The 27748-nt window shown below is 55.4% G+C and overlaps 1 protein-coding gene across 2 annotated transcripts in view; it reads right to left on the bottom strand.

Annotated features, from left to right (window-relative positions):
- Nucleotides 1-6709, bottom strand: part of PIK3CD (phosphatidylinositol-4,5-bisphosphate 3-kinase catalytic subunit delta) — a 46957-nt gene extending 40248 nt beyond the window's left edge. For both annotated transcript variants that reach the window (XM_079142895.1, XM_079142896.1), the window contains exon 1: nt 6560-6709. The gene's annotated coding sequence lies outside the window, so the exon portion shown is untranslated. The remainder of the gene's footprint in view (nt 1-6559) is intronic.
- Nucleotides 6710-27748: the final 21039 nt, after the last annotated feature.

Genomic DNA, 27748 nt, shown 5'->3' with positions numbered 1-27748 from the left:
GGCACGCGCTCTGCCTCTGAGCTACAGCCCCAGCCCCAGATTTTTCATTGTGTTTGATCTGCATGACAATTCAGTGAAAGATACCATCACCCCCATCTTCAGATGCCAGCCTGTTGGCGTATGTAGTTCATCAAAGTCACATATGTTTTAAGTGTCAAAGCCAAGATATGAACCATCTGTGTAATTCTAAAGCTCTTGTTTGTGATGCTAACATTAAGCCACCTTCCATTCATTTTCTCCAAATAGCCCTGCTGGGCATGGGAAGCCAGGCACACCTTGGGCAACCACAAAGCACGAGATAGACTGTGTTTCATTTAAAAATAGGCCACACTTCATCACTGGTTTCCAAATGACGGCAGATGAGTCGTGTTATTCAAATAGCCGTCCCACCACACATGCTCCTGGAGGGTGCTTTGCTCCTGCCTCAGGAACCCTGGAGACAGGGGCCATGGTCTTCAGGTTCATCCTTTCATTAGCTCTGAACACGAGAAACATTTCTAATGGAATTTTTTGAGAGACAGGTAAGGGGGAACGTTGGGGGCTTGTGTATTTTTTTCCCCTAGAAGAAATTTCTCGTAAGATGGCTTATTGGTGACAAAGATCCTGGTTTCTCAGCTCGCTTCTCAACAGCAGGTTGGCGGTGAGGAGCGAATGCCCACTGGACCTTGGCTCCTGACCAAGGCTGGCGAGGCCCACTGGAGGTGAACGCAGTGGCCACTTTATTCTCAAGGGCTTCAAGAGCTGGCATCAAGGGCCACCACCCAAACGGGTGCCGAAGCTCTGGGTCCTGCCCCCTGAAGTGCCTGCGATATTCCCAGGGCCGCGCATGAGGGAGCACGTGGGTGTAAACAGCAGACCTGTCCCCACGATGAACTGTGGACTTGGAAAAACCCAACAACAACTTAGTCTTCGTCCTCCATTTCTGCGCCATGGCAGGAGAACCAGGGACCTGGGGAAGTGGCCCTGTTAGGGCATTGGGACTCCCTAAGGCCTGTTGCAGCCCCCACCTACTCTTTGAGGTGAGCAGCACCCCCACATAGGATCATCTGCTTGCTCCAGAGACGCTTACAGCCTAATCCAGGAGACAGCCAAGGACACACTCGATCTGGACAGAAGTCTGCCAGCTCCTCTTCCAGGATCACTTGCTGCCAAGGCAGAAAGATCGATCCCTGTGCTTAAATCCAAATCCCCTTGGCTTAAGTGTAAGCCATTCCTCCTTGTTAAAGCATGATGTATCTTGAGGGTGAAAATAATGATAACAACGAGAGCAGCTAATACTGAGTATTGACTGCATACTAGGTAATGTTCATTATCTAATTTATCTCATTGAATTCATAAGACAAACCTAAGAACAAGTCCCATTAGCATCATTTTATGAACAAAGAAATGGAGGACCAGAGGAGTTAAGTAATCTCCTTGAGGTCACACAGCTAGGAGGTTGAAGAGCCACAGTTCAAATCTGAATCCATCAACCCCAGGGTTCAAGGGTTTAACTACCACATTACATGGCAGCAAACCCCATACTATACACGTAGCTCATAACCAGAAAGAAAGCTATTTACCTCATTAGTAATAAAAGAGATACGTTTGAAATTATTACCTTTTAGGACTATTAGCAAAACATTTCCTTCAATGCTGTTCAAGGCTGACAGGGGTGTTGTGAAACTGTTACGTATCACTGGGGTAAATTGGTCCAGGCTTTCTGGAAAACCACTTACTCCAAGAGCCATAAACACGTTTGATGTCTTTGATGCAATCATTCCTGGATACGGGAGAGGCCATATGCCTGCAACACCAGCTGCAGTGTTTGGGAGTGGTGGCATGTGTGCATCGGAGGCCAAGTGCATGCTCCTCAAAGGGGAGATGTTACCCCCGTCCTGGGACGCTTACCACACACCCAGACAGGGTGGCTGGTTCTGAACCAGCATGGAGAGCTGATGACCAGTGTCGAATAAAGAAGAGTCGACTACAAAGCAGAATCGCCAGCCGGGTACCGTGGCCCACACCACTAATCCCAGTGCTCAGGAGGCTGAGGCAAGAGGATCGAAAGTTCAAGGCCAGCCCCAGCCATTTAGTGAGGCCCTGTCTCAAAATTGTAAGAAAGGGCTGGGGATGTGGCTCAGTGACAAGTGACCCTGGGTTAATTCCCTAGTACAATAACAACAAAACGCAAATCCCAGTCCTGGCTCCAAACGCCATGTGGCAATTCCCCTGTGACCCCCACGCCACCCCTACATAAATGACGTCAGGAAGTTCCAATAACAGGGCTCTGATTTCTGCTTCCCTGCCAGGAAGGGCAGTTGACCCTATGGGTGGAGGCAGAAGAATGGAGGCAGCCTTCTCCTACAAGCCGCAACGACGGGGGTCCCCACACCTCTAGGCACCACCAGGCCCTTCCCACAAAAGCCTCCAGTTCAGCGAGTCAACTACTTCCGGGTTCAGTGAGTCAATTACTTCCCAAGGCACAGCCACAAAACTGGGCCCTGCCTACCTCTCCTGATGGCTGCTCAGCAGAGGACAGCCCAAAGTGTGAGGGGCCCCGTGGCCTCAGATGGGATGGGTGGCCCTGGGCTGGGAAGCAGTCCCGTGCAGAGAAGGGGTTGGGGAACCAAGGCAGGCAGGAGGGGAGGGGAATCAAGAGGCCTGCCGCAGCCTCCCCTGGGAGTCCCTGCCGTGTTCTTTCCTGCTGCTGGGACCCCAGGGGGTGAGAGGAGGGCTGCAATTGGCAGAGCTGACTTGTTGGTGGCTGCCCATCCACAGAGTTGGGGAAGGGGAAGGAGGGGAAGGCTCTGGACAGTGGTGCAGCAGGGGGACTGAAATTCTAGTCCAAGGTCACCCGGGGCGGGACGGGGCAGAGACAGGCAGAGGCACTCAGCACCTTCCACAGAGGACGCATTAAGAAGTGCATCCCTCCATCCTCAGTGGCCTATGGGTGCCCCCACCCCAGGGTATCCCTGTCTTAACTCATAGAACATCTGCATTATTTGGAAAAATAATAGTGTGGAAAAAGGGTCTTTGCAGATGCAATTAAGCTGAAGATTTTGAGATGCTTCCTCCTGGATTATCCAAGTGGCCCCAAACCCAAGTACAAGTGTCCTTCTATGGGACAGAAGAGGAAACACAGACACGAGGATGAGGCCAAGTGAGGACAGAGACCGAGGTGGGAGGGACGGCACACGCAGGCCGAGGCAGGAAGGTGCTCCATGGGCCAGAGCGGGTGGCAGGAGCTGGTTTCTCTGACACTGTTTTCACACCTCTGATCTCCAGAACCATGACAGAAGACATTTCTGTTGTTTTAAACCACAAAACGCGTGATCATTTGTTACAAGAAATGAAGGCCGTGTCCCTCCAGGACCCGATCTCCCGGGCAGGCTGCTGGCTCTGTCTTCTCTCCCTCCTCTGCTCTCTACCCACCCCACGTGCAATTTCCCTGAGTGGAAGCTGTCCCGCCCCCGCCGTGTGACAAGATTTCACTAGCTGAAACACCACTTTGGAACCGCCACACTCATGGCTTCCACGACTCTCCTTGTGCTCAGAAAGCAGGTGGCCTTGGAAAGCACCCATTTCCAGAACAGCCTGGCCCTCCTCCCAGGCAGGTGGTGAGGTTGTCACTTTAGGGGAGGGAGGAGGGTTCTCATGCCCATGCCGAGAGGGCAGCAGGAAGGGGAACCTAACCGGCCCCAGGGACCGTGCGGCCCTCAGGGAGGGTAGACTGGACCATATTTTGGTGTGTCCCACAGAAAGGCACAGAGTTGGGCTGCAAAGGAAGAAGAGGGAGGGTCCCAGTTTTGTTTTTTTGTTTCCACCTTGAAACCAGCAGCATTTCTGATATGATGGCTGGGGATTTCCAGCAGCCACATTAATGACCACTGGGTTTTAGTGTGAACTGCAAGAGGAGAGGTAGAGACTCTCACCCTGGCTGCTAATGAGACCTCGCAGTGGCTCCAAGATGACCAGGCTGGCTGTTGGGTGGATTTTCACTTCTCTGCGGACCAGTCCATCCATCAGCCCTGCTGGGAAGCATGCCTGCCCACCAGGGAGTGGAGGAAGGGGCCCTCCTGGCTGACAGAGCTTTTCTAAGGTCCCACATTAAGGAAACAGTTCACCATCAGACCCACAGAGCAGCTGGCCTCAGGGAGGGAGGGGACTGTTCTCTGAGCAAAAATGGTTCTGACAAAACCAGCCAGCCAGAGGGGAATTGCCTCATGAGCTGCACATTCACTTCTCCCTTTAACTGTGCAACAAAGAAAAACCAAGGTGAAACAGGAACCAACTCCTCAACCTCACTCCCACCCCCAACTCCCTCCAGGCAGCCCCAAAAGTCAACTGGGTCTGGTCGTCTGTGTCCTGCAAGCCCCTGTGAGTCCTTTGGCATGGGCTGAGCTGCAGTTTGTCCTGTAGACGGGAGTTCAGTGTGCCTCTGGAGCTGGCACCTGAGTTTCAGAAACATCTATGTCTGCAGTGTGACCAGAGGTCTCCTTTCAGAACTCCAGCAGTGGGCAGGCGGGGAGAAGGGGGCTCAGAAGCAATGAAGCTGGGTGGTCTCTAGAGCAGGCAATGGCTTGTAAGAACACTCCCCCTCTGCACCCCAGGGTGTCTTTCAATACCTGGAGGAGTTGGTGAAAGCACCCACAGGAAACAACCCAGAATGTGGCAGGCAGCCCTCCCCCAAGACCAACCGAACCCTGACATCAAGAACAAAACTCCAGGGTGGTGGGATGCCAAGAGGTTGGTGCTTTCCACTCTAGAGGGAGCTGAAGACAGCTCCATTCTTATCTCCAGGTATTTGCTCACAGACACAAATCCAAAGAAGCTTGGTCCCCACCACCAGGGTTTACAAGGGAGCATCAGGGGTAACTCCAGGGCTGAGTCTCTGGAAAGACCCCCAGGCCTCCCCAGCACCACTCCAAGAGAACCATCAGGACAAATCTTTTCTCTGTCTTCAGGGGCTCCTCGCTGAGACAGAATTCTGGATCAATTATTTGTAAACTGCCTGGGGTGGTGAATTATTGAACCTTTCTGAGCCTTTCTTTCCTCAACTGTAAAAGAGACAGCATCAGTCGGCTCCTAAGGTTGTTTAACACATACATAAAACCATCAAGTCTTCCAGGAGCAAACGTTCCTATGGTACCATTCAATTAACAAGAATACCCAGGCACAGGCAGGCACCAGGGCGGTGTCCAGCTGTTCTGGAAGAGAACAGAGGAATGAGTCCCCTCGGTGCAGCGAACCTTTCCCGTGGAGAATCCCGAGGGAGGAAGATAAAAGCACACCCGCTTCACAGACACGCGGGTCCATGCTCAAAGTCCTAGAGGGTGTTGCCAGATGGCGCTTCTCAGGATCCCAGGCGAAGAAGCCCGGCCTGGTAGAGTCTGGGGGAGTTCAAGGCTCCTCCTCCTTGGGGGCACGGTATCAAGTTGCTTAATCGGCCAGGCGCTCTTAGCGAACGGAGCAGATCCCAAGGACAGTGAGCGACGACCCAGTACGTGGACCGCCCCAGGACTCCCTCCAAACCCAGCCCCGGGAATCACATCCCCACCTCTTTCCCTCCGGAGCGCGCTTTCCCGAGCCTCCCGTCGGTCCTTTCCTGGTTCTTTGACGCCCATCTCCCAACCAGGGCAAAGCGCCGTCGACTGTGTCGTCGCCCGTCCCCACCCTCACCCCCCCAGCCCACGGAAGGTCACCCCAGTTCCCCTCTGCTCGATCTCAGGGATGAGATGCAGGGGAGGAAGCCTAAATAAAAACAGGAAACTAAATTATTTTTAAAAAGCCTCATTCAGACTGAATTACGGGTAAGAGTGTAAAAAAAAAAGAGTCCGGAAATGCAAAGCTGGAGGCGGTTTTGCCGCTGTAACCCGGGCTCAGCCGCAGATCTGGTGGCTGATCTCGCACTCGCCACTGCCGCCAGCGCGGCCAGCTGCGCGGCGGGCGGGAGAGGGAAGGGGCCGCAGGTCTTCGCTCCGGGGGGCGAACCCGTGGACTTCGGCCCCGGCCCCTTTCCAGCCGCGATTCCGCCGCATCAAGGCTGGCAGGGCGCGCAGGGCCAAGACGCACGAGTTGTGCCCGGTCCTCCGCGCCTCGCCGGGCGCACCTGGGCGACACCGCTCGGGGTCGCAGCCCGGATCCCGCCTCGGGTCGGGGAGGCCGCCTGGTCCGGCTCGCAGCGCTCGAAGCCCGGCTTCCCCGGCCGAGCGCTTCCCGTCTCCCCGCGCCTCTGCGGGGCCGGCACCCCGACGCCGGGCCCGGGAGCTCTTGTCGGGCTCCTCAGGGCGCAGGGTTCAGGCGCGGGGAGCCGGGCGCGCTCCTCTCGGCAGGCGTACGGGGAACGCTCCGAGCCCCGGGGCGGCCCCGGCCAGCGTGCCCGCGGCCTAGCCTCAGGGTGCCCACCGCCCGACTCTCTGGACTCGGGGTGGCGCAGGGTCAGGGCGCAGGGGCTGTGCACTCCGGGAACCGGCCCGCGAGCGGACCCCGGGGCCCAGAGCGCAGCGGTCCGCCTCGCAAGCCCCCGGTCCCTGTCCTCTTCCTACTTCCCCAGACCCAGCCCCGGACGAACGCTTACCGGTCGGGCGCAGCTGGCAGGGGCTGGGCGGCTCGGCCCAGCGGCCGCTCGGAGCGAGGGCGCCCGGCGCTAGTGCGCCTAGAGGCGGGGAGGCGGGGCGCGGCGGGGACCGCCCGCCTCTGACAGCCCGCACACTCCACTTCCCACTGTGTTTCCTTCTGCTGGTAACAGGAACAACAACAGGTCCTCCGGCACTTGGTCCGTCCCCCGCCCCGCCCCGGCCTGCGGCCGGAGGGGCAGCATCCCAGGTGCCCTGGAACCTGCACCTTGCCCTGCTTCGAAGCAAGTTTTCTTTTTATACCAAAGGAAACAACCAAACGAGAGTCCTATGAACCCATAAAACCTCCAAATTCACACCCCAAAGAATGTTAACAGGGGGCTCAGAAAGCTGGAGGGCGGGGGAGGGGAGGGGTAGCTGTGGCTCTCACCACCCCGAGAGAGGGGCCAAAGTAGGCAGAGGGAGCCTGCGGGGGCCCAAAGTCTCTTAAGAGCATGGGCCTGCCGGCCAACCTGTCCCCAAGATTACCATAATGACTTCCTATCCTTCTAGAATAGGTGGGGCATGAGCCGGGCATGAGCCAGGCAATCGCTTAATGACATGATGGCTTCAAATAACCAACTCTCCTCAATCTGGCCTGAAAGTGAAGCAGCTGTTATTTTTCCTGTGGACCCTTGGGGAATCTGAGGGGTGGAGAGGGACTCCTTTCATCCACAAGCTGCCTCGGACCAGGACTAGCTCCAGCCATTGGTGATGGTTTCAGGGTCCATGCCTGCCTCAGTGGTGCCGGGATTCCAGGCTTGGACCCTTGTCCGCTGCCTGCTCACTGGAATGTCTGAGGTTCACAGCCCTACTCCTACCCCAGCCTCTGACAACCGGGTCTTCATTAGTTCAGCAGAGGTCTCCAGCCCACACGGAGGAGATGCTGGCAAAGGACAGAAGAAAAAGGGATATTTCAGAGACACACTGGTAGTTAAGTCAGCGTGTCTCTAGCAGCCTGTCCTGAGAGTTCTTGCTTCTGTCCCCATCTCTGGGTGGCTAGGTTGTAATTTACACTGCTCCTTGGTTTGCAGAGTTCCGTTCGACACAGGGAGGTTTTTTGTTTTTTGTTTTTGCACGGTGCTGGGGATTGAACCCAGGGCCTCGTGCATGCAAGGCAAGCACTCTACCAACTGAGCTACATCCCTCTTCTGGGATAGGCATGTTCTGACAACAATTTTAATCATGCTCTTCACTACTTGAGATGTTCCCAGGGAACACACTAAGAGATGTGCTTCACATAGTGCCCTCTTTGACCCCCACATTGGCCCAGCAAAGTAAATCTTTTCTTCAATACTAGGGATTGTACCTAGGGATGCTCTACCATAGAGCTATACCCCCATCCCTTTTTATTTTTATTTTGAGATGGGGTCTCACTGAGTTGCTGAGACGGGCCTCAAACTTGTGTTCCTCCTGCCTCAGCCTCCAGAGTTGCTGGGATTACATTCATGTGCCACATGTGAGCAGTAAATCTTCTCACTAAATTTCATTATCCCCAAATTATGGATAAGAAAACTGAGTTTCTGGAAGGTCGAATCATTTGGGGGTGTCACAGTCAGCAAATGTGCCACTCCTTCCGGATCCTCACTCCTTTCACTACCCTGCCGTGCTACAGCTTCCTAAGAAGTTTCATCTTCCTGAAAGCCTGACATACTTCCTTTCTGAGACCCTAACCATGAGACAGGGTGCTCCTCCCCTTTGCCAGGGGTGCCAGGAAGCACAAACTAAATTTAACGATCAATTACAGTCATCGCCGTTCCTCAAGTTCCTGATAGAATCGCCCTGCCTTCCTCTCTCTGGTTTCTGATCTCTCTCACCCTATTTTTAACTGTTGTCATGTGTGTGTTGGAGGAAGCCACCTCAAGTTCCCTTTGAACTGTAAATAAAATGAACTAGATACGGTGGAGAATTTATGGCACTCCTAAGGGGAAAATGGCACGTTAACCATAGGAAAGTCAACACGTGCTACTCACGTGGTAGCCTTTCTCCGCAGAGTCCTCATGGGAAGTACTTGGCCCATTGTATGGAGGGAAGGAGGCCTCAGTCAATAAAGGGTGGGGCAGGTCAGTGCTGAGCAGCCTCAGCCAGGCCTCCTGGCCTCAGGCCTCTTGCCTTTCTCCCCTGAGCCTTCCCTGACCTCGGGTAGCTTTGCCCGGACACCCACCATGCCCACAGCAGGGTTATCTCAGGGCAGCTCTGCTGCACGCCGGGGCACAGAGGGAAGCAAGTGTGAGAAGTCCCCTCCCTCAGCACCTTCATGAGGGGCTCCCGACACCGGCTCCCAGCCCCTGCCTGGAGGAAGCCCGCTGTGCAGTCTTTTCCTTCCACCCAGCCTAGAAACTACCCAGCTCAAGTCTTTACCTTTTTGCTTTGGCAAGAAAAGTGTGGTGAAGCCTCAAGAGTAAGCATCCTCCCTGGAACCAAACTGCCTGGCATGGCCACTGTGGTGCTGTGTGACTCCAGGCAAGGGACTCGATCTCTCTGTGCTTCCATTTCCATGTCTGTAGTATGACAAAGATAATAATAATGCTCAACTTTTAACACTCTTGCTCAATGGGGTTAATACTACAAAATGCTGTAACAGGATCACAGACTCGATCCCCAAGAACATAGGAATTTTGGGGTCATTACTCTAGTTGTTCTAGCATAATCTTTGGGCTGTGTGGAATTGGGTGTTTCTGCTCTAGAACAGCATTTTTCAGGAGCAGCAACAGAAGAATGTGACAGATCTGTGCTACAGATCCATCCAGTGGGTCAAGTTTAAAAATAAAATGGAGGTGGACTGAGGTTTTAGCTCAGTGGTAGTGCGTGTGCGTGTGCTTCGCACATATAAGGACCTGGGATCCATGGCCAGCACCAAAAAAATAAAAAATAAAATAATAGACAGAATAGGAAACATCAGACTGAGTTGCGTGGGGCGTCAGTCCCGTGTTCCGGTTCACTCACAGGGTGCACGCGTGTGCGTGTGTGAATTCAAGAGGTCAAGAGCATTTCGACACCACTAGAAAGCTGCTGGCCTGGACCACATAATGGGGATGGCTAAGAAAGGGCAGAGCAGACGCTTAGAGAACAAAGCCAAGGCCAGACTCCGTTCCTGGAAAGTGACGTGTAAGAACGCAGGCTCAGGGGCACCCAAGGTCCTTGCAGTGTCCACCCCCAGGCTGTGCCCCCTGCGCTGGAGAGTGACAGGAGAGTTTGAGAGGTTGCAGGGGGTGCGGGGAGAGCCCCTGCACCTGGTTCCAGGCGGGGGCTGAGCGGAAGGGTCTGGAATGACCTAGACAGCTCAGAGGAGGTCCAGGGCTGACTGACAGGGCCCATCCCATGGGGCTCCAGACAGAAATCCAGCTATCCTCTTTTGGGAGACACATACTCTCAAACCCCAGGCTGCCTGGGTTCAAATCCCTACCTGCCACCTGCCTACTGTGCAACCCTGGGCGGTTGCCCCAGCCTCAGCTTCCCCATGAGTCATAGGAGGACAGTGATGTCCTTCCCACCCCCCACCCCCGTCCCTGGGGTTGGGTGCGTGTTAGATGAATCGACAGCCCTGCTCCTGGCACCAAGTCCAGGCAACAGCCGTTGGCCTTTTAAAAAATCCTGTACTTCTCTCCTTAGTCCAGAGCATGAAGGAACCGTGGAGGGGCCAGGCGGGGGCAGAGGGGGCAGAGTTTTGGGTTCAAGAGGCTGGACTTGACTTTATGCCCCCCTCGCCTGGGGGGATCAGGCCGGGTAACACGGGCTCACTCAGCCTGTGTAACTGTGCAGGCGCTGAGCTGGAGCTCGGGGGCCACCCCACTCTACAGGGTGATCTCAGGGGAAGAGAAACTGCGAAGGAAAAAACAAGGTGCAGTGTAAGGGCTTCAGAGAAACCGGCAGGCCATTGAGAAGAGCTGGGGAGGGGGACCCTGAGGTTGGACACTGGAGCAGAGCTTTGATCAGAGCAAGCTGAGGGCCGTGTGGGTGTCTAAGGCTGCATCCTGCAAGCAGAGGGAAGGACCAGAGACAAGGCCTTGACACCAGCAGTGAGCTGGAGCCAGGAGGCGGGGAGCCTGGGGTGGCCGGGAGGGAAGTGGGCTGCGGGGTATCTGCAGTTTGCCCCAAAGAATGAGGAGAGGCAGAGGGAGGTTTCTGAGCCAGGCGGGGGAGGAGGGCCTGTGATTTACACATTTAAAAGTCCACAGAATAAATACAGACAGCCGTGCACCACGTGCCGGCATTTTGGATCACGATGGACCACATATATCAGTGGTCTCCTAAGATTAAGATGGAGCTGAAGAAGTCCTCTTGCCTAGCGACCTTGCAGCCATAGCCATGTCTTAGTGTGACACATCCCCCGGGGGTTTGTGATGACGCTGGTGCAAACAAACCTTCTGCTCTGCCAGTTTTATAAAAGTATAGCATGACTGGGCACAGTGACCACCCCTGTGATCCCAGCCACTCTGGAGGCTGAGGCAGGAGGGTTGCAGGTTGGAGACCAGCCTCAGCAACTTAGCAAGACTGTCTCAAAATAAAAATTAAAAAGAACTGGGGATTTAGCTTAGTGGTCAAGTGCACCTGGGTTCAATCCCTAGTACAACAACAACAACAAGAACAACAACAACAACAACAACAAAAGAAAAGAAAAGAAAAAAGGAGGTCATGTGAGCCAGGCCTGAAGTCCCAGGAGACTGAGGCAGGAGGATAACTTGGGCCCAGTAATTGAGATCAGCCCGGCAACACAATAAGACTCCCATCTCAACAAATTTAAAGGGCTCGGGTGTAGCTCAATGGGGAGCACTTGCCTAGCATGTGCGAGGACCTGGGTTCCATCCTTAGCCCTAGAAAACAAAAAAGGCCACGTGGAGGATTGACCTGTACTCTCATCTGCACACTGAGGTCCACGTGTTGACAAAATCACCCGGAGAAGTTCCCAGAATGTGTCTGGTTGTCAGGCAATGCACGCTTGTATCTCTTTGCTTGGTCAGGTAGAAAGGTCTAGGAACAGCAGCCTCCAGCAGCCCGGACGACAGGCCAACCTCTGGATCTTGTTCTCTAGTGCCTTTTCCTCCGTAAAGGAACCAGGACCACCTGGAGGAATGGGGATTCTAAGACGGGGCAGGAAAGGACCACAGGAGCCCGGAGCATCTCCTGGTGCCCGAGAGTAGAGACGCACTCAAGTCAGAGCAAGAACACGCTGAAGGTGTGTGCACGTCAAGGACGCCGTGAGGGCCCGGAAGAACCTCCAGTGGCCGAAACTGAAACAGTTTTTTAATGCCAAGTGTGAAAGTAATATCCATGAGTCCACAGGTCGGACTAAAAGTTTGAATGAGCAAATGAATGAGGGGGAACAGACACGTCTCTACAGAATCCCAGATAATTTATAGATTTGTTGCCATCAAGGAGGGGGGCCTGACCCTCCCATCTGTGGACCAAACCCAGTGATGCCCTTCCAGAAAGCAGGGTAGGGGGATAAGGAGCATGCCAGAGAGAGAGGACGGAGGAAGAGGAGGGAGAAGACGAAGCAAAAGAAGCAAAAATGCGAATCTTTATTTGTCTCCCCATCAGGGGATCCTCTTGCTGCTGCTCCACGCCAGGCGTTGTCATGTCTGCCTGGGCTGAAAGTCACGCTGGGTGGTGGCCAGAGGTGATGAGCAACCCTGCAAAGGGCTGGACCCCAGCAGAAGCCCTCTTTTGGGGGTGCGGATGGCTTCAGGGATGTCTGTCAGTGGGCGGAAGTGGTACCCAAAGCTTGGGTCCCATCCCTGATGCTGATCCAATAACAAGGACGTGGTTTGGAGAAAAGGGGAAAGAGAAGTTTTATAGCTTCGCTAGCAAAGGAGAAAGGGGGGACTCCCGTCTCAGAGACTGCGATTTTAACTGCAGGGGCAGCAGAGGGATTTTAAGGAGGAGATTCAAAGGCTACATTCCAGCTGTGCCCTGTCAGAGGCCCTAATTCACTTGCATCCTTGAGAGATAGCTGTTTCTCAGATCTTCCGGTGCCAGCCCTGAGCCTGGATTCTTTCATTCCTGTGGCGCAGGAGCTGAAGGACAGATAACTCATAACTCGGCCTGGGATGGGAAGATTAATCCTGCTTCCCCCGTGGTTGGGGGTGGGGAGAGGGAGAAGAGAAAGGGGAAAAAAATGTCAGTTTTGAAATAAGCCACAGTGGCAGAACAGCAAGGGTCCTGTTCAAAGCATGGAGTGGACCCGTCAGAGCAGCGTCTGCCGAGGAGAGCCACGCAGGCACACGCACATGGCCAGAGCCCTGCCACCGCCCTCCTTTCTCCCGCACTCTGCCCTGCTTCCACCTAGCCACCCCAGCAGCCCCCGGTCCGTTATGCTTGCCTGGCATGCCCTTGACCCTGCCCAAGTGGATATGGCCAGGGGTGGTCACCTGACCCCAGGACAGCCTATCTGTGACTTCGCGGGGCGTGGGAATTAGAATCAAAGGAGGCACTGCTCTTCCAGTACTGAGCACCTGGGTGCTGCAGTTTGGGTGCTGGGTTGCAGGGGGCCTCTTGTCCAAAGGACTAAAGATGATCTGCAGAAAGAGACAGGGAATCCCGACGCAGGCGAGTGGAGAAGGAGGGGGCGCAGAGGAGAGAGAAGGCTCCAGGCACTGTCTAGCTCCTGTCCCTCGGTCTCTAGAGGTCCCTCCGCATTCTCGTCCTTGGATTCTGTGGTGCCCTTCTTGCTTTGACTCGGTTGTTTCCGAGGGCTGCTTAGTAAATGTCCAGGAACTCTATGGCCTCAAATGAGTAGTTTATACTCTCGCAGCTCCAGAGGTAAAGCCCAGAATCCAGGTGTGGGCAGGAGAATCCACCCCAGGCCTCTGTCCACTTCTGGAGGCTGCTGGTGGCTGCGGGCAGCCCTTGGCATGCCTTGGCTTGTTGATGCCCCTCTCGGGTCTCTGCCTCCATCTTCTCCCTGTCTTTGTCCAAGTGCCCCTCTTTCTTTCCATGAAGACACTCTATTCCAGTATGACCTCATCTCTCAACTCATCACATCTGCAAAGATCCTATCTCCAATCAAGGTCGCTTTCTGAGTTTCTGAATGAGCATTCGTTTTTGTGGGGTGCGATGGGGTGGGGAACAATATTCCACCGAGCCCCGATTCTCTCGCCTTGGTTTCTGTTATTTGAAAACAAGAAATCCCAGTCATTAGACTTATTGGTTTCAGAAGTGGGTGTTACAGAAACAGGTTTTCAAAGAAAGTATGAAACCAGCTAGGGTGAAGCTGAGCAAGGCCCCTGAGGTCTCTCTTCCTGGGGGCCTGGTCGTCCTCCTTACATGGTGACAGATCCCTTCAGCTATTTCCAGTGGTCCCCCGGGACGTCAGGGCTGAAACCTCGAGAAACTTGGGAGCCAGACAGGTGGTCAATGCGCGAGTTCCTCCTAGCAGACTTCCAAAGGTGCTGGGAGGGGAGCTTCCTTTCCATTCTGTTCAAGATTAGGAAAAAGAAAGGCAAATCTTGAACGTTGTTAAGGGAAATTCTCTTTTCCCAAATGCAGTGACTACCAAAAGTCAAATAGTGGTGCACTTACCGGGTGGTGGTAGCCATGCTCTCTGCCACTCCCTGTTGGTAGCAGCAGGGGTGCGGTGGGCCTGGCATTTGAACTGGGAAGACCTGGGAAGACCACAGGGCTGAACCAGCTTAACCTCTGGTCCCTGCAGGACAAGCATGATGGTGCGTCCCATGGTCAACTGGCATGAGGGCAGGTGGGTGAGCGTTCCAAGGGAAATGAAGGGGGAAAGCCTTCAGTTCCTCTTCTCACCCTCGGGCTGAAAGAAGACACCAACCACCACGCGGGCTGCTGGGAACCCCCAACCCCGGGCTGAAGCCCAGTCCTCACTTGGACAATTAGACAGGATTTCAAGGCATTGGTTTTTGGCAATTGGCAGGATCCCACATAAATTTTCAGATAACCAGCTAGGTTTTATGAGGGCAGAAATTCCAGGAAACAGCCTAGCCACTTGGGGCTTAGGACATCTCATCCTCTTGGAGCTCTGAGGCCAACGTCCCAGCACCGAGGGGCAGGTGACTAAGGCAGTCATCTCTCCTCCTAGGAGAACCTTTCCAAGAAACCCTCAAGGGCGCGCCCCAAGGACCCTCGACAGGGGCATCTTCCCAGTGGCCAGAACCTGGGTGGTCATTCCTGCCAACCAAGGGGTCCAGGAAGGTAGCCAGCAAGGCACACCTTTGTGACAGCTAGTCCCTGACACTCAGGACCACGGCCAGTGTGCCTTGACGCTTTTGCACCGAGGATCAAGTACAGCAGCAGAGGTTCCCTGGGTCGCTTGGTCCACCAGCTGAGGGGGTCCTGGGAGCTGCCTTAGAAGAGATCCAGCAGAAAGGCAGGGGGACAGACAGACAGCAGGTGCAGATAGACAGGGAATGCGGCCTGGACGCAACTGTCTCCCGCTGCCTGGCTCGCCTCTCGTTTGACCGGGGGCCCGTGTTGTGGCTGGCTTTGTGTGTGGAGGACCAGGCTCAGCGAGGGCGACTGGAAAGGGGGGAATTCCAAGGACAATCCAAGGAGCGGACAAGCATGTATCGGGCGGGCAGAACCAGAGCAGAATGGCCTAGAGTGGACGCTGTGGCTTTGAGGCCATTAGGCTGTTGGTCTGGTCCCCTTTCTGGTAACCCTTCCTCACATAGCTATGGGGACAGGTGTATGGCAGACAAACTTGACCAGTTGCCACGGCAGATTGGTCCAGAAGGGAGGCCCTGCTGCCAGTGAAGCCAGTCATATCTTTCCCAGGAAAGTGGGCTTGGGAACAGGAAATCGTTCTCTTTGAGTGAAGGGATCCAGGACACATCAGCTTGGCAGATGTCATGCAAGCGGGCGAGAGGGGACAGATATGTGGTGCTGGGAAAGTAACCCAGGGCTATCTGTCCCAGCCCCCAGGTCTGGGCTGCATCTCTGGGTCTGCTGAGGGCAGCTCGTACTTATGAAGTTGAGAAATATGTAATTGGTCCTTGTCCCTTTTCCTGGCATATGACTCCTACGATCCCAGAATCCCCAAAGTGATACATGTCTTCTCATATGCTACCGACTTGATTGACAACGAGCGGCTCCTGGGCATCCTCAAGCCAGGGGAACCAACCATGTGATGAGATGGTCGGAACTTTCGGCTCCACCCCTGACCTCCTGGGAAGAGAGAGGGTCAGTGATGTCCTCAGTCTGCCTACACAGAAACTCAAAAGGACAGTGTTCAGAGAGCTTTAGGATGGCTGGATGCAGAGAGGTTCCTGAGAGGTGGTATGGAGAGGACCTGGGAACTCCAAGCCCTGTTCCCGTACCTGGCTCTCCTCATCTCCTCATCGGATGTTCCTCAGAATTCTTTGTGTTCTTTATTATTTTATTTTACTTTTTGCTTCTGGGGATTGAACCCAGGGACTCCTTACTACTGAGCTACATCCCAGTCCTTTTTATTTTTTTGTTTTGAGGCAAGGTCTTGCTAAGTTGCTGAGGCTGGCCTCAAACTTGAAATCCTCCCACCTCTGCCTCCTGAGCCGCTGGGATTACAGGTCTGTGCCACCATACCTGGCCTTTGTGATGTTCTTTTTGATAAATCAGAAGTGTGTTTCCCTGAGTCCTATGAGCTGTCCCAGCAAATTAATGGACCCTGAGGAGGGGATTGTGGAACCCTGATTTATAGCTGTTCTTGTCAAGCGCAGGGAGAGCCACCTAGGTTTGTAGTTGGCTTCAGAATGGGAGCAGTCTTGGGGAGAAAGGACATCTGCTATAAAGTCCCCTTTCCTGCTTGAGCAACGGGCTGGTTTTGCTCTTAGGCTGAGACAGGCTGTCCAGGGATGTGGGTGAGGCTGAGGCTTGGGGATGAGGCGGACATATAATTTGGAGTGGAGCCTGGCAGGCGGCCTCCCAGGCCTGGCCCCCCATCACTTTCCCACCCTGCCCTCCTTACTGTGGAGCAGGGACTTGCAGCTCCAGAACATTCCAGGCCTGCTGTCTGCTCTGGGCTTTAGCACATGCCGTTCCCTTTGCTGGGGTGCCTCCCACCCTTCCTTTACCCTGGAGAACGACTCAGTAGAATCAGGGCCCCACACAGAGGTCACCTGGGTCCTAGCTTTGTCCCAGGCTGCAGGTTCCAGCTGAAGTGCTCGGTCTACTCATCCATGATTGCTGTGGACTCAGCAGCTGCACAGTCAGGGCTGGCTCCCCGCTCACCAGCGCCAAGCCTGCCACCCAGAAGGCATGGCTAGTGTGTAAAAATGCCAAATGAATGAAGGAGCCAAGTAACGATGGGGCTATGAATGGACAGATCCTGTTTTGTCCAGAGGGAGGGTTGGGGACTGTAGCCAAGGAGAGGACCAAAGCCCACTTCTGGTCAATGTGGGAACAGCTCCTTCCTGTTCTCCAGGCTGCCTCTTTGACCCAGTGACCCTGGAGCCCATGCTCAGTCCTGCAGCCTCAGGGAGGCAGGGAGGCCGCACTTGCTTTTGGCAGTGGCCCCACTGCCCCTAGCATCACCAGGGAGATGGGGGCCAGCCTGGATCAGGGCGTCCTGGACTTTCTCAAGCCAGCGCTATGTCCGCGGTGGGGGTGGGAAGCCAGGACCAGGCCCTGCTCTGCCCTCAGGGCAGCTCCCAGCTCCACCCAGCCTCCCGGCCTCCCTCCCCAGGCGGGCCTCTGCCTTCACCTCCACCCCCAGCTCCCCGGATGAAAGAGCTCTGGGCAAAATTCGTTGGGGAGAAAAACAGGAAGTGGAGCCCAGAGCAGGGCTGCAGATGCCTCCCCAGCAGGCAGGGCAGCCCCTGCCTTGCGGGAAAGCAGCTGGGCAGCCCCGGCCGGACTGGGGGGGTGCAGTGGGGCGAGGGGGAGTCCGCAAGGACCCTGTCAGCAGGGGCTTTATTTAGGGACCAAACATCACATCTGTGCCTGGTGTTTTACATTTTATCTCAGCTTCTCACAGCCCTTCATGGTTGAGATGACTGCCTAATTTTACTTATGAGCAAACAAACTCAGAGAAGTCAAGGGACTCGGCCAGGGCCACACAGCCTTTCCCACGGCTGGGTCATGGCTCCTTGGTTCTTTCTCAGACTTTTGATTTCTATTTGTGGCATGTTTTTGTTCTAGGCCTGTGAGCCTGCTGTGGTGGGGGCAGGGCAGGAGAGTGTTGCGGGCGCCTTCATCTCAGCACTCAGAGGCCAGCTGCTGAAGGCCCATCCCTGAGGCTCTGCCCCCAGAGCGCGCCTGGCAGGAGGGCCAGGTGCCCTGGTCTCTGCTGCAGAAGAGGCAAAGGGAGCCAGGGAGGGGAAACCCTCTGGTTGGGGTACGGAGGCAAGGCACTGACCCCAGACACAAACTCATGTTCGGGACCCCGACAGCTGAGATGCCGAAGGCTTTGGACTCCGAGTGGGCCTAGGGCCCTCCTTTCTTCCTGGCCCGGACCCCAGGCAGCCCAGCTCCGTGCTTCCGGCCTCAGGCATCATCAGACTGAGACCCAAGGGGAGATCTGGGTCTCAGGCGGCCTGCCTGCCGTGAGGCCGTGAGAGGGGACACACCACTGGAAGCCGCCACAGCCTGGACTCAGGGTCACGAGGCTGCTCACCTGCCTTCCCCAGGCACCTGGGCTTTGGAGGCCAGTACCCAGCCTTTCTCTGCCGGGTTCCTGGGTAACTGGAGGCCTCTGGGGATCACCTGCAGTCCTGAGCTGCCAGACGCTGCCTGTGCTTCGTCTCCCCGTGGCCACCCACTCTGTACCCTGACCATCTCCGTCCTTCCAGCTGCCTCTGGGCATCCCCCCAACATTCCGCAGAACCCTCAAGCCTAACACGCTATAGGGAGTTCCCCGGGCCCACCATCCTGGCCACCCTCCAGGTCTCCCCCTCTCAGGAACACTCCTGCCCAGCCGGTCTCCAAGGCTAAGACCGCAGTGTCACGCTGCGGCCTTCACTGCCGCCCACCCCCTGCCCCATCCTCCCTCCAAGACGGGGGCACTTTTCCCAGAAGCCTCGGGGCCTGCTCAGACCACAGCGGGGCCAGGTGGGGGCAGGAGGGAGGCGCCACCGGCCTCGGAGTTTCCTCTGCTGGTCTCTGAGTGGGCAGTGGGCTCTGGCCCACCTGCAGCCTCTGCTTCCCCACGGAGGGCTGTGGGGCCCAGAAACTGGAAATAAAAGCAGTTTGCAGCTTGTACACGGCAGGGTCAGTGTCCCCTCCTCTCTGCCTACTTTGGGCAGCAGTCTCCCCCGCACAGAGTGGCATCCAGGGCCAACAGGGAAGGAGGATGTCATAAGGGAGGCCTGGCCTATTTTTTGGAGATATGCAGCCCCCATAGAAAAGGGAGCCAAAACGAGTTCCTAGGTGGCAGGTGTGAGGGACAGTGCCAGCCCTGAGTGAGAACTCAACACAGGTTCATTATCATCAATGCCATTATTGCTTCTAAGGTACTATCACCTAATAATAATCCTGACCAGTGTCACCTCATTTAAATATATCGACCCCATGAGATCCGTGTTATGTTCCCATTTCACAGGTGAGGAGATGGAGGCAGGGAGGCGAACTGGCCTGTTTACACAGCATGACGTAGCTGGACAGGGATTGGAGCCTCAGGTTTTAGGAAGCCTGTGCCCTCAGCCATCTGGCGTGAAGATTTGTTCTCTGGTTTGGGGACCAGTGTTGGGTGTCCACAAACTGCAACCCCAACAAGCGCACATTTGTGCAGTCCCACCACTACAGGAGGGCTGGATGTGGAGGGTGAGGCTGCCCCTGGGGCAAAGAGGCTGAGGCGGAGTCCCTACCTGCATGGGACACTTGCCACTCTCCCCCAAGCCCTTTGTGACCATCTGCCAGGCTAGACCCCTGGGCCTCCTCCCTGGTCTCCAGGGAAGCACAAGGCGCCACCTGGTGGTGATTTTGGGCACTGCTGTCGCTGTCCACTGCACCTTGCTGCCTGCTGGGCTAAGGTGCGTGGCTGTTTCCGCCCCAGAAATAAGAGAGAACACGGAATTGCTCTTCTTCCTGCCAGATTCCAGCAGGGATGGGGCACCAGTGCAAACCCTGTGCTGTTGGGCTTAGAATGCAGGTGGCATGTGGCTGTGGCTGGTGTTGGACGGCCGGGCTAGTTTTGCTGGAACAATCTGGTCCCCCAAACCTCCTCTCCCTTTCTTTCCTCCTTCAGAGCAAGCTCTGCCGCAGCTCTGCTGGCGCCTGTTCCTGCCGCTGTCCTCCCTGCCTGGCTTTCGACAGCCTCAGTGGCCTCGCGGGCGTCCCACCGGGGACAGGAGTCTGTCCTGACCAAACTGCCCCCATGGTTAGCTGCCCCTGGCTGCTGTCTCTCCTCCCCCAGTGACCGAAGCAAAAGCCCACCGCAGGGCTCACTTCTCTCTGGCTTGCTGGGTGCAGGTGTTGTGTCGCGAGCGGCAGAGAGGCGAGCGACTAGAATCTGGTTCCAAACAAGTTGGCCTTATCTGATACACTCGGGATAACACAGACCTTAATATTCCTAATATCACACATCAATCAAAACGTATGGCAAATAAACACACCTCAATCAAACAGTCCAAAGTCCTCTCTGCCTTGCTGGTTCCGACGACCCGAATGCGACGTATCTTAGTCGGAGAGCAGACGGCGGCTGGTCTCGGAGCTCCCTCCGGCCGATGGGCTGGGAATCGAGGACGGACAGGCCCCGCTGGCCGTGAAGCCGGCAGAGCAGCGGAGTCTCCGCGGGTGGATGGTCGATGGGCTCGTGAACCTGGCTGGCGTGGATTCGTCAGGAGACCTGGGCTGAGCCGAGGAGCTGTCTGAGGGGTGCGTTTATATACACCCCTCAAACCTTGGCTTGTTTCCAATTCTGGTCCAGATGGTGTCTTATCTCCCTCATGCAGCGCTCTCGTGACACTTGTCTTTTTGGCTTGCTGTCCACTAGGAGCTTGTCATTTATTCGTCAGACATCCAAGTCTGCTCCTTTCATGTTGTGAAGTCACTCTCTGTGAGACCAACAAGGGCCAGGGTGACAGGTTCACGCATTCCTCCAACAGATTACGAGCCAGGCGCGGGGGTGGCACACGCCTGCAATCCCAGCTGCTCAGGAGGCTGAGGCAGGAGGACCACAGGCACGAGTCCAGCCTGGACAACTGAGTGAAACCCTGTTTGAAATGAAAAGTAAGCAGGGCTGGGGAAGAGCTGGGGGGCACCCTGTTCCCCCTCATGCTGCAAAAGAAGAGCGCAGCCCAACCCAACCAAGAGCAACCCACGTCGTCAAGTGCCAACAGACATGGTCACATTTGATACGTGGTGGCATTCCCTACGTAGGCTGTGTCCAGGTCCCTGAGGCTGCAGGCATGGCCGATGTCCCTGCCCTCGAGGACGTTCCGGTGGGTCCTGGGAGCAGACGACACAAAGCCCACACGTACGTCCACAGCCCCTCTCCAGGACTCGCCCCTCACCACCTTCTACTCTTGCTCGCTTACCTCCAGGTGAGCCAGGTGAGTTCCTCCCGCAATGGGCTGGAGTCCAGCACCCACACCTGGCCACCAGGCCAGCTGCTCAGGGCCTCCCCTGCCCCAGCGCTGTCGACTGACTGCTGAGGAAGGGAAAGATAGGAGGGAAAGGAAGACAAGTGGTCTTTCAACTTGTTTTTTTTTTTTTGGCGCTGGGTATGGAACCAGCTCCTACTAAGCACATGCTCTAGCACAGAGCTGCACCCCAGCCCCATCGAGATGATATTTTGAAAAATCCCAACCCCTTCGAAGAGCCAAAAGTGTGGCACTGTGGACACTGAAGCTTGAGATGGGAAGGCAGCCTGTCTGCAGGTGGAGGGCAGGAATCAGCATCGAAGCCAAACGGGCAGCAGCTGCTGGGTGGGGTCCTGAGCAGAGGGCAGGTGGGCTCGGGTGTGGGTGGGGCAGCCTGGGGGCAGCGTGCACAGAGCAGCCCTGCTGACAGGGTGTCGTGGCAGAGGACAGGGGTCCAGGCCCGTGGGTGCTCTCACCTTGGCACCTCAGATGCTCCAGTTGACCTTTGGACGGCAGACCCTATTTCCACAAGTTAATCGTTCCACAGCTATTCGCCAAGAAAATGGAATGGCAAGGTCCAGAACATCTCCAGGTCCTGAGCGGCAGCCATTGTGAGGTGCTGTTCTGGGGGTGCCCATGGCATGAGCTCAGGCACCCTCCCCGGGGTCCTCCAAGAAGCCCCTAGAGGTGTCTCCATGTCACTGGTGGAGGAGGATTCAAAGGGGGCCTCAGGTGCGTGGCCAGAGAGTGGACAAGCAGGAGTCCGAAGCCAGATCCCTGGTCCTGTCTATGGGGAGAGACTGCAGGAGCCCGTACCCCTGGGCAGCAGGGGAGGACAAGACCCGGACAGAATGGGCCCCACAGCGTGCGGGTCCTATGCAAGATGAAAACACAGGCCCTTGACCCCAAATTATTAAAGTGCAAGACAATGACAGTGGAGCATTAAGCCGCTTCAGCCACACGGGTGGCCATGAAGCCAGGCCTGGGGGTGGAGGGACAGGCAGGCAGCAGAGGCTCAGGCCTCCATGGGAGGTCTGGGTGGGTGGTGAGTGGGCAGAGCATGCGGTGCCTTTGCTTTCCTGCTCAGTGACCTGCTTTCCGCTCCTCCAGGTCTGGACACAGGACTCAGTGCTGTGGGGCCAAAGCTCTCTGGGGCCCGAGGGGGCCGAGCCAGAAGGCGGGGCAAGGGGAGCAGAGCAGGGACAGAGGGTGGGGTGGGAGGCAAGAGCCAGCTGCGCTCCTTTGACCTGAGGCCTGTAAACCAGGCACCTCTTGCTCCTCCCATCTGATTCCCCGTCCCTGGGCTCAAGATCCCAAGAACCCAGAGGTGGCTGACCCCTCCCACCCCACCTTCTCCTTATCCGGGATCTTTGTGCAGGGAGATGACCTGCCCCCAAATGAGGGGCCGAGGACCTAGAATGCACAGGGGACATGTTCCGGGCTTGGATCCATGGTCAGTTCCACAGCCCATCCCCTTCCTGCTGGGCCAAGCCGAGGACACCTTGCCCACTTAGATTACCCAACTGCAGGTGGTGGCCTAAAAATCTATGGTAGCGCCACCAAGTGTGCCGTCATCGGAAATGATGGAGGATGCTCAGCGACGGGGCATGTGCAGGATGTGAGGCGTTTGAAAAAGCTGTCTGGGAAAACAAGAGCAGCCCAACGTGACCCCGACTTTATTAAACAAACGCGTCTTCATTCATTCATTTGCGATCGCCTGTGGAGGCGCCTCCCAGGCGCCCTGGCTCCGCCGTGGCCGCGTGAAGGGCCCGAGTTGGAGAGGAAAGAAGGAAGTGCCTGGTGCGGTGCAGGGAGCAGTACCTGAACCCAACACTGAAGGGGACTCAGCTGGGGTCGCGGTGGGGGCACCTAGAGACTGCAGAAAGCTCAGCCAGGTTGGGGACAGCAAGTGCCCAGGCAGTGGTCAGGGCTGAATTGGGGTCCTGACCGGGACAGATGGGCCGGGGTGGGATCCATCCTCTGGCCCGCTCCGTCTGGCTCACGTCCTGACGGTTTTGCCAAGGAAGGAAGTGAGGACGAGGGGAACAGGGGTCAGAAAGCCCCTCCGTGGAGGAGCGCGGGGTGGGAGGCTCCTGGGTGGGGCAGCAGGAGGCAGAAGGGAGCCGCTCTTCTGGCAGGGTTGGCCCGGGTGGGGCCTCTGTGATTCAGAAGCATCCAGAAGCAGCCCTGTCAGCTCTGTTCTTACAGCCCAACCTCCTGCCATCCCGCAGGTGGCCAGCAGGAGCCACCCACGCACCAGGGCCCCTCCAAGGACATGGACTGCAGGCTTTGGCTGACCAGAGGCTCAGGGCAGTCAGAGCCGCTCTACACAGCAGCACCTAGAACCCAGGACAGGGCTGCCACCCAGCTGCGGGCGCCCCACCCACGTGGCACTTCTGGCCCCTGCTGGGCGTGGTAATATCAGCCTGTGTTAGCCTTGCTCACACTCGGACGCAGGGTGTGATGGCGACAGTTGCCTAGGTCACCCGGGGATCTGCGTCCCCCGTGGCTGGGAACCCTGACTTCGCTGAGCTTGCAGTTGTCCCAGGGTGGCCGGAACGGGCTGAGCGGTCCTCTCTGCTTCCCGCTGCGCCTGTATCCTTTGCTGTCTGGATTTGGGTCAGATTGCTGCTCAGCTCTGCGTGTGGGCACATCGATCATTTGGGAAACGCTCTGCCCGGCACTGCAGTGCGGGGTGGATTTGACCTAGACTTTCCTGGTTCCTCTCCTCTGCTTGGAGGCTGAAGGCACAAAGATGGGAGCGTCCAGTTCTGGGTCACTGGGGTGGTGCCTGTCCTTTTGTCCCCTGCTCCTTCTTTCCCTTCCCATAAACCCCTTTGGCTTACCTGAGGCCCCCAAGATGGTTGCCAAGGGTGCCTGACCCACTGTCTTCTGAGTCGGCTTGTCCCCCAAGCTGCTGGCTTTACTGGGTGGCAGCCGACTCCCGCTAAGGAACTGAGAATCTATACTGTTCCCATTTTACAGATGACAGAACTGAGGTGCAGGAGGATTGCGAGAAGGGCCCTCCTTTATGTGGGCATTGGCTGGGGTAGGGTTGAGGCAGGTCTGCCTGTGCTCTCCAACCTGCCTGTGCCCTCTGCTCCCTCGGTCCTCGAGACTCTGCAACCAGCCCCTGGCACCTCCCAGCATCCTCCACAGAATCGACTCATTTCATCCTATACCAGCCCAGGAGGTAGGTTCCCAGGTTTTGTCCAGGAGGAAACAGTCTTAGTGCCATAGTTCGAGTGTCTCCCAAAGGCCACCCGTCAAGTCCTGCCTGCCAGCCGGGGTGCCATCAGGAGTGCTGTGGAACTTTCAGAGACAGTCTTGTGGGAGGAAGTCCACACTGGGGATGGGCTCTTGAGGGGACATGGGGACCCAGAGTCCCTTGCTCTCTGGCTCCCTGGCCACCAGGAGCTGAGTGGCTTCTGCCATAGGGTCCCATGGAGATGTGCTGCCTTGCTATGGCCTGAAAGCCGTGCTCACTCTGTGCTGTCACATCTTGAAAGCATGTGGTTTACTTTCTGATTTTTAAATAGTGGCTCACAGCTGAGAATTTGCCTTGAGTCTTGGACAAGGATTTTAGTCGTGGGTTTCTGAGTAACACTGGCAGGACTTTGGAGAGGGACTGAATGCATTTTGCTTTATGAGATGGACCTGGGCCTTTGTAGACCAGGCAAAGGGTGTGGTTTGGGCAAGTGTCCCCCTTGTGGTACTTCCAGGAGATGGTGGGAACAAGATGTTTGGCCTAGGGGAGGGGGTCTGGCTCATAGGGACATGCCCTTCCTGGCTGCCAGGAGGTGAGCGGTGTGGTCCACACACACTCCTGCTGTGTCGTGCTGCCTGACCATAGGCTCAAAGCAACAGGGCCAACTGATCCTGGGCTGGAACTGAGTCAAAGAAACCTTCCCTTTTAAAAAATTGATTGTCTTAGGCATTTTGTTACAGCAATGAAAGTCAACCAACACCCTTAGCGAGAGTAAGGAATGTACCCAAGGTGAGCAGGCAAGCGACTGTTTGGTAGAGACAGAGGTCATCCAGTTTTGCCCACTCCAAGGGGTAGCTAACTTTACCAGAACGTGGCTCGTGTTCTGGACATGCATATGTAAGTTACAAAAGCAAAGTGCTTGTAAACGTGGGTACCGTGCACAGCACACAGGACCTTCCTGCCCACTCTCACTCCCCGGACAATTTCCCAGGCAGTTATTGCAAGAGTTGGATATGTGTTTCTTCCCGGGGCAAGAACTGGATATATAACTGCAGGGCCTGGCGTGAAATGAAAAGGTGAGACCTCTTGGAATGGACCCACCATTTGACCCAGCCTTCCCACTCCTTGGTTTATACCCAAAGATTTAAAATCAGCATACTAGGTGACACAGCCACATCTATGTTCATAGCAGCTCAATTCACAATAGCTAAGCTATGGAACCAACCTAGGTGCCCTTCAACAGATGAAGGGATAAAGAAACTGTGGTACATATACACAATGGAATATTACTCAGCCTTAAAGGAGAATAAAAATATGGCATTTTCAGGTAATGGATGTTAAACCAAATAAGCCAATCCCCCAAAAAAACCAAAGGCCAAATGTTTTCTCTAATAAATGGATGCTGATCCATAGCGGGGGGTGGGTAGGGAAGAATGTAGGAATTTTGGATGGGGCAGAGGGGAGTGAGGGGAGGGGAGGGGGCATGGGAGTGGGAAAGATGGCGGAATGAGATTGACCTCGTTACCCTAGGTACACGTATGATCGCACGAATGGTGTGACTGCATCGTGTACAGCCAGAGAAATGAAAAGTGGTGCTCCATTTGTGTACAATGACTTGAAATGTGTTCTGCTGTCATGCATGAGTAATTAGAACAAATATGAAAAAAGAAAGCACTTTGCCATGACGGAGTTGCTCTGGGTTCCCCAGACACCCCTGTGGAGGGCCCATCTCAGAAGGGTTAGGAGACCTAGGCCCCTCCTCTCCTGTCACAGAGAAACCCCAGGGTCATACTGCTGTCTGGCAAGGAGGCTGATGTGCCAGCAATTTTTGAACCGTTTTCTTTTTTAATCAACTGACATTTTTCCGGACACCACCTTGGGTGGAGGCCAGCATATGAGGACGGGGCTTCTCTGCCCAAAGTGGGGTGGTGCTGCTCTGTGCACGTCCTCAGCCTGCCCAGGTTCCTCCCTAAAGCTGCGTTAAAAACCACCTCAACCTGTCGGCATCACAGTGACTGGGGAGGCTGAGGCAGGTGGATCACAAGTTCAAAGCCAGCCTCACCAGCTCAGTTAGCAAGGCCCTGAGCAATTTTAGTGAGACTTGTCTCAAAATAAAAAATAAAAAGGGTTGGGGACGTGGCTCAGTGGTTAAGCATCCCTGAATTCAATCCTGGGTACCAAAAAATCCAACCGACTAACCAAAAAACACAAAGCACCTCCTTACAGATGTTGTGAGGGGACTTGATCTCCTAACCCTCTAACCCCACCACATGAGGAGTCTGGTCACTACAGCTGGGCTTGCAAGGCAGGACAGGCTAGGAGTTTTGAACAAATAACACTATTTTTTTGAAATGCAATGGGCAACTGCAAATGCTCTAGAATCCTTTATTTTTTGCAGTGTGGGGACTGGACCCAGGGCCTCCTGTGTGCTAGGCCACCCCCAGTCCAGCGGGGATGTTTCTTGGCATCCCAATGAAAGACTGGGGAGGGGCTCCTTTCATGGGCCTTCAAGACGTTTACCATCAGGGGAAGGTCATGCGCCAGCAGGACGGCAGGCTTAATGGCAGGGAGGTGCCTTACCATGCTGTTGGAGGAGAAAGTTACCAAATGTTTTGTACAAAGGACTGTTTCATAAAAGTACACATTTCGGTATACACAGAGAAGAAAAACAAACAATCACCCAGAACAGAGGGCCTGGGGCTGCTGCTCAGGGTACAGCACCTGCCCAGCAAGTACAAGGCCCTGGTTCAGTCCACACACAGCCGGAGTGGCAGACACCACTATTTCATTTATATTTCTGGGTTTTCTTCAACATGCAAGGCAGGGGAAGGGCAGGCATAAATATTTAAATGGTAGGATGGACATTTTCTCTTTTCATTACTTATATTTCTGGATTTTCTTTAAAATATTTTTCAATGTTGATAGACCTTTATTTTACTCATTTATTGATATGTGGTGCTGAGAATCGAACCCAGTGCCTCACACAGGCTAGGCAAGCACTCTGCCACCGAGCCATGACCCCAGCCCCCATTTCTAGGTTATCTTTAACAATCTTCTTCTTTTTGTAATAGTGTGGCAGTCTTCATGGTGCTGGGTAAGGGGTCTGAAGTGTGACTGAAACTCAGGCTCATGTGCAGGATGGGAGGAGACCACCAGGGTCACTGGGCTACCTTAGGACCCCAGAGGGTATCACGGGTACCCTTGGAGTCAGTGACCTGAGATATGGGGCCCACCTGTGGGCAGCTTGGTCCTGTGGTTCTGGACAGGGCACGTTAGCCCGGCCTTGTGCCCCATCTGCCCTGGGGTCTGGCTTAGCTCTGGCCTGGGGGAGTCAAGCACCAACTTACTGTCCATCTCTGGTGGGCGTTGGGTCAGAAAGAGAGTGACCCCTGTGCTCTGTGCTGGGGCTTGGCCTCCCCATGACGGCCTGGATGGCCAGCCTGCTGGCTCAGTGACACTGGAGCTGACAGGGGAACGCAGACCCC

Source organism: Sciurus vulgaris (assembly GCF_902686455.1).
Source record: "Sciurus vulgaris genome assembly, chromosome: 1".
Classification (NCBI taxonomy): Eukaryota; Metazoa; Chordata; class Mammalia; order Rodentia; family Sciuridae; genus Sciurus; species Sciurus vulgaris.
Note: the sequence above shows the minus strand (reverse complement) of the source record. Positions and strands in the feature narration are given on the sequence as shown.